At 28.0% G+C, this 7,521-nt stretch overlaps 1 long non-coding RNA gene across 2 annotated transcripts; it reads left to right on the forward strand.

Annotated features, from left to right (window-relative positions):
- Positions 1-2,333: 2,333 nt before the first annotated feature.
- Positions 2,334-7,189, forward strand: LOC145074195 (uncharacterized). 2 transcript variants are annotated; one of them, XR_013691741.1, is made up of 5 exons: positions 2,334-2,849; positions 4,265-4,987; positions 5,395-6,690; positions 6,798-6,891; positions 6,972-7,189. It is a non-coding gene; the product is annotated as an uncharacterized LOC145074195 (long non-coding RNA). The 2 variants fall into 2 exon arrangements; XR_013691740.1 differs by lacking the exons at positions 5,395-6,690; positions 6,798-6,891; positions 6,972-7,189 and having other exon boundaries at positions 4,265-5,353.
- The last annotated feature ends 332 nt before the right edge of the window (positions 7,190-7,521 follow it).

The following is a 7,521-nucleotide window of genomic DNA, read 5'->3' on the forward strand; positions in this document are numbered from 1 at the left end:
ACAGAGAAAGTCGTCCCCAAGAACAATTGTACTACCTGTAGAGATAACAAACAAACACTTAGTTAAAAAGACGATTATACCCTTATACCCAACAACAACTTTGGGGCTTATCAATATTAACAAACACCAATAAACAATTTGAAACATTTTAATCATTCCAACAAAATATAACTATTATGTTCTCATGAACAAAAAAGATTCAAAATCAAATTTATTCAAGAAAATTTAATCACAAGGTTGTCGACGCACCATCTTTTGGTTTTGGAATTTTAGTTTCATTTATTTACTCAATAATGTTGAACGAAAATAGAAATTGGTAAGGTTCTTGATCGTACACACTCATAACATGAACTTGATTTTTTGCTTTTCCATAGGTATGTTGCATTATTGAGTAAATAAACGAAATTTGTTGTTGTATTAACTCATGGTCCTTAATTTTGTTGAATAATCCTACTATTTCTTTCAGTAATGCATGATTTTTGCAAATCCTATATGCAAAAGTATTTGGTTCAAAAGTTTTTGTAAAAACTTATAATGCATCCAATACATTGAACGCATTTCATCTACATGGGCATAAGTACTGTATATCAATCATTAAGTTTGTGAAATAGATTATATAAGAATGTTATATACAATTGAATGTTAGATATGTTAGGAATTTCATTTGTTTGAGGCATTTTAGCAAACAGATAGAGTGCGAGATATGAACATTTTAGCAAACATAAAAAATTAACCATCTGAATAATGTAAGATTAGTTTTTGAATATTATCAGACGATGGTATGTATAAGATGAAGGAAATAAAATACATACATGTATGTAGACTGTAGAAATAGTTGAAGAAGAATAATGATGGCAGCCTGAACTACAGATGGGAAATTGCGACAATATGATACATGATAGCAAACATATTTGTACATAATTTTGATTATAGAATCCATTATGTTTCCTAAAATATTGAGATATTATGATGTGCATTTAAAAATCAAATCATTTATCGTAACCTATAATCACTTTTTATTTAAAGGTTGAATTTGTTCCAGATGAAGTGATCGTCACAGATTTATCACTTTAAATATAAAGTTTGAATTTGTTCCCGATGAAGTGATCATCAAAGATACAGATGCATAGTTGTATGCAAAATGAGAAGAAGAACAACAACAATGGCATAATTAAAGTACATACTTGTATGCAGAATGAGGTGAAGAAGAATAACAATGGAAGACGTCTTTGCTTTGCTGTTATTCTTTATATGTTGTAGTCGACAAGGATGATAGGTTACATATGTTATATGAGAAATCATATATTTAGGAAATTACATCAAAAAGAAATCAATTTTAGAGCTGTTATTAATTATGACAATTATTACATTACAAATATATCAATTCTTTTTCCACAGAGCATTTATTTCTCGCAATCTTATAACCGAAATAAGTTGTGTATCTAAACAAATCAAAAAATTACATATGAAAATAAATGTATTCTAAAAATTTTAATGTCATGTATCCAAATCATTGAGGACATGACCAGAAAAATGAGTTGTATTTATTAGTATAGATTATGATATAAAGTTTTCAAAGTGTTAACATTCAATCGCTCGTTACTTCCTCGGTCAATGTGGTGTGTGGATGTGAATATAATAAAGATAGAACATGACTATTTAAAATTAAAATAATGTAATAAAATATACAAACTGCCTCAGTTAGTGTATGGGCGTGGATATAATAAAGATAGAACATGACTATTTAAAATTAAAAGAATGTAATACAATATATTATACTAGGAGAATATCTTAGGGTTGTCAACGAAGGCAAACGGGACGGAGAGTGCATCCCTAACCTCTGTTCCCCTGCTCCCCATTGATTTTGGGCTATCTTTTTTTAGGCTAAAAGAAGTTGTTCTTTGGGACAAAAGAAACTATTTTGTAGGTGACAAATAATTATTTATAGCAAAGTTTTACATGTTAAAAACAAAAAACAAAAATTATGGCATCTTAAAATCATTATACTCACAATCTAAAAACATGTTTTTTGTTGAATATTAGATTCTCCAAATCATGTTATTATGTATTATATTTATATAATTAATATATGTATAATTTACTAGCGGGACATTTTAACATCCATTTTGCAAAATAAAACTTCATAGTTAATTTTTTTGCATATACACGTTGAAAATAATAATACATTAACTGTATACTAAGTTGGTATATTAATTTGTAATTATTTTGAATCATATTATAAAAAAATACATATATTAATCAATAACATCTACCTACCATTTGTGTTTAAATATTTTGAACTCCTCTGTACCCTCACCAAAAAAATCAATTACAGATATGAAGAAATCGATTTGGAGGGAGACGATGTTGGTAGTCTGTGTTGTTGATGGCAGACAATAGATGGAGTGTATGTTTGTGTGTGTGTGTGTGTGAATTCTTGAGTTATGTGTGATTTGAAGAACAATCGATACAATCTGGAGTGTGTGTATTCATGAGTGTGATGGGTGGCGACGGTGGAGAGAATGATGGTGGCGTTTTCTTTCTTTTTCTAATAAAAAATCTCCTATCCTAATGAATAAGAGATTTCTTTGCCACGTGGCAATTTTTAAGCCCCTCCCAATCGTTTTTTCCCGCTGGACTCTGTAAAGTGAAATACAAATACTACCCTTCTCCTTAGTCCTTATCCTTACGTTACAATTATGATTACGAAAAACTCCATTTTACCTCTGATACTTATCCTATGTTTCTTCTTCTCATGTATACTAGGGCTTATGTTGAATTGTGGTTACTCCCTCATCAATGGTGAAGATGACGCCCATATGCTCTCCGGAGCCACAATTTCTGTTCGGGTAAACATCGATCTTCTTTGCACAACTTTACTCATCTAGGTTAAGCTGTTACTCCCACATCTTGATCCGGCCAGACACACCGACGTCGATGTTCTACCTCCGGCCATAGGGTTCAATTTCTGATTTCAACTTCGATTTTTGACTTTGCATGTTCTATTTTTCAAGCTTTATCTTCGATTCCAACTTGATTAGGTTTATTGAATACAATTTCAACGTTCATCTTCAATCTATCTAAATACTTGGATTATGAGATTGCTTTAAATGGCCTTCCGAAATAGAAGAACAACCTTGTAAAACTTCTTATTGCCAAAATTGTAATCTTTTTTTTTTGCTGAAATTAGCATTGATTATTGCTGAGTTTAGCATATTTTTTTCTTGTTTCATGGGAATGTAGAACATATACAAGGAGATATTTTGTATGATTGCTTATGACCTAAAATTGTTGATACACGATACTTCCTCCTCTGGTAACTGTGATATTTTAACTTTCAATGTCAAACTTAGAATTACTTTCAATTTTAGTTAGTATTCATTATTTTAGGGTTTTGACATTGTTTTCTTTTTGTATATATAATATTTATTGGAACTTTTGAAGTAGTTATAGGATTTTTAATCGAAAAATAATATGTAAATACCAATTTCAAAATTGAAAATAGTTTGTTTGATTGCTAAACTAAATATAGCATAACTGATGTAGGATGCCTAGAGTACTCCTCATTCCATCAAAAATCCATTTCTTTGTTTTTCTTAATTGGCCAATAAACAAAATCTGATTTCAGATTTGTACATTCTGAAGTTTATGATGTTCCTGAAATACCCTTTTTTAAAGATCTGTTGTAGATTCATCATCTTAATGTGTATTTAGTCAAGGGTAGCAATTTCCTTCTATATTCGATATCTTTATATTTCAGCTGAGTTATGTATCAAAATTTGCTTATTGGTCTATATGTATGTGTGACTGTGTGTATGCAATTTTGCTTGCATATATTAGAAATATACAAAATTCAATTGTGATTTCTTAGAAACTTGAAATTTCCAACAGTGTTTGACAAATTTGCAGCTACTTAAGTCAACAAACTACGACCACAAAATTGTGGTTGCATGTTAATTCCACTTTGTCCAGCGAAGACTCTTGGGTCCTACTTTGGAATACATGAGAAAAATTCCACAATTACACTAAAAGAATTAATTATATATTTTATGTTTTGTATTGCCACAATTTTTTATTAATCAACCTGCGTTTGTCTTTATCCTTTTGACACCACAAAAATTGTGGTTGATGTAGCCACTCTTAATGTCAATCAGGTTATTTATCTTTATTTTATTTTTTTATTTGGCAATGCAAAAAAAACAGCTTTGAAAAGTAAAAAAAAAAATGCTTAATTTGAATATGTTTATGTTGGATATAATAATAGGTGGGACAAGTTGAAGCAAGTGATGGTATGGGTATGGTCCCACTGGATGTGGTGGTTCGGATCCTTAACAATCAACTCAGTTCATTAATGTGGATCGACGAAAAGGTTGTATTTATAAATATAATTTTGTAATTACAAAAATAAAAATTTACTTTGAAAATCAGAAATATAATAACTAAATTATAAATTATAAATAATATAAACATCATGTTGGTTCCACAAACATCCTTTTGAATCCAATCATTTTTTATTATTTTTTTAATTTCCTATCAATTTTGGTCCCAGTATCGTCAAAGTCAACATTTAACTGTCAAAATTTTATAATGACCACAAGAACCAAATTTGTTATTTACCCTAATATTTGTTATTTGTTTTCTGTAAATTAACCTTTAGAAAATTTTGACTTTTTAGTCGTGGATCATGCTCAAATGATTAAAGAAACGTAAATATATTATGCAAATATTGTTCTTTATGTTATTATTGTTATTATATGTCATTTAAATTCAAATCCCTTTAAAATCGGTATCTAATATCAATATATTTGTTAATTTGTCAATTTTCCAACTTACTCTAACACAATTATAGGGATTATACATATCCATAAAAAATATATCTGTTATAAATTGAAGTTCTCTTTTTCCCTGAATGCACGGTTTACTTCAACATAAAATTTTGTCTCCAGCCCTTCCTTTCATCGTGAACAACAAATAAGATAACATCAAGGTTAGTTTTTATTTACTCTATAATTTTGTATGATGTTCATCTTTTTCCTTCTATCAGTTCATATGCATCATCTGTATCTTATTCTGCAATGACATCAACATTTGATTTTATAGATGTGTTGGCATCTACTTTGTTCAAAAATTCATAATTATATTTGCATAATATGGTTGTATATAATTATCTTTTCTGCTATGATTGGGTTGCAACCTAAAAAATTTCTCCTACATGCTTCCATAATGATTATCACTTATGATCTTTCATTGTGTTAGGTCAATTGCACGTTTTATAAAATTGTGTAACTTTATAGATCGACATTTTATAAATGTAATTTTTTTAAGTTACGCATTCTACTTCCATTTATAGCAATATACTTGAATATAATTCTTTTTTAATATTCAAATTTGTAGGTTGGTCACCCTAATTCCTATTTATTCTGTTTCTTTTTTTTTCCGGTTTGTTGGTAGTACATCAACCAGTTTAAGTTTTCAATCCTTTGGAAAGTCTTATTTGTTGTAACCATTCTATAAAACAACCTATTATTATTAAATAAATTCATCAACACATATATTGAAATCTATTATGCCAATCTTAGTAACCAACATCTTTTACTTGTGTAAATAGAGTTAATATGTTTATTATAGCAATGTACTTTAAAAGGGCCATTTTTTATGTGTATTTGTATCTATATATGTGACTTTTTTTTGTATGTTTAAATGTTAATGTGTATTATAGAAATGTATTTTAAAATTACTTTGCTATTGTATCCAATATAAAAATGGAAAAAAAAAAGTTAAACAAGGGCTATTTTTGTACAAACTACAAACCCTTGGGAAATTTGTGGTCTTCAAATCCTAATTTTTAACATCTACTATTACGGGAAGAGGAATAAAAATTCAATATTTCAACTATTATGCGCAATTTGACAAATGAAATTAAATTATTGAAACACAAACTTAACAAATATTCATACCTTTTTCAACGTCGAATTATGTCTTTCAGCACCGATTTCAATATAAAAAACACAAACTTAACAAAGATTCATACCTTTTTCAATATCGAATCCCAGTTTTTTAATGTTTTTCAACACCGATTTCAATATAAAATGTTAACAAAATGATTTGTGTTTCAATTAATAGAATTTAATAGAGATATGATGTTTCATAACTATTTTTAATTATTAATAGTATTATATTACAAGAAATGAATATAGGTAATAAAGTTAACCACAAAAACATTGAACATAATGATGATGATTCACATATCAAAGTGCGAGTGGTAAAGATGCAGAACTTTATCAAGAATAATATGGTTTTATCAATTGAAATGATCATAATGGATGAGGAGGTTGGTTATATTGTTTTTTTTTTAATATCCCACTAAATATTACATATGTTTCAAGTAATTAATAATATTTTTTTATTTAACAGGGAACAAAATATTATTCCTGTGTTTTCAATCAAAATTTTTCCAGATTTAGTGATCTTTTAAATGAAGATCAAACATATATCATTATAAAACCCAACATGGTGTCTGTCAAAAATGATTTTAGTGCTACAGGTTAGAGGTTAGAGACAGACCATAACTTTGAATTGGAAAACTATCGTTAAAAAATGTAAGGATTTTTCAGGTCTGATGAATGGTTTTGTGTTTCTTGATCTTAATTCTATTATCGAACAAAAATGCACAAAGAGACTCATTCTTTGGTTAGTTATTTAACTTTATTCCAATCATTTTCATAACTTGTGTAATTTATTATACATGTTACTACTTAATCTAATCTTATTTATTATATTTTATTAAACTTGTGTAGATGTTATTGGACAAATTGTCTCATTTCGGGCACTTGAAACATCAAATCCTAACCCATCCAAGCATTAAATGAAGATGACTATTAGCAACTTGCCGTGAGATTATATTTATTTTATTTCTTTATTATTTTTAATCACATTTTTAAACTACTGATTATTTTCATTTTTTTATTTAGGTCTATACACCTTAAGGTCAATGTATTTGAAACTCAAGCACATCAAATATCATAGTACCTAAAAACTAACCATACGGTTAATTGTGTTGTTATAGTGATGTAGTTTGCTAAGCTTAACATTTGGGATAGTTTGTAGTCAAAAGTTATTTTGATTTAACCAAATTGCTCATTAATTGAGACATTGTCGAAATTAATGAATTCAAGAAAGAGTTAGTTTCTTTTGTTTTTTGTTTAAATTTTTTATATTGTTTTTTTATATAAACGAATACACTATGCTATATGAAAAAAAATATTTTTAAATATTACAGATTGAAAGCAGGTGACAATGGAGGTATGTCTGGAAAAAAAAAAAAAAAAAACATAACTACACTCCCAGGCTACTCTTCATTATTTTTGTGGGTTTTTTTTTTTGTTGTCGTTACTTAAATGTATGTTGCATTATATAAAGTAATGACTTTTATAAAATATATGGATTTACATTTGTAATTAAGCACTTAAAGTTCACAAATTTCGTAAAAATAGAGAACATATCCTAAAAAAAACACCACCA

Source organism: Lactuca serriola, chromosome 9, assembly GCF_051521515.1.
Source record: "Lactuca serriola cultivar US96UC23 chromosome 9, Lser_US96UC23_V15, whole genome shotgun sequence".
NCBI classification, from domain to species: domain Eukaryota; kingdom Viridiplantae; phylum Streptophyta; class Magnoliopsida; order Asterales; family Asteraceae; genus Lactuca; species Lactuca serriola.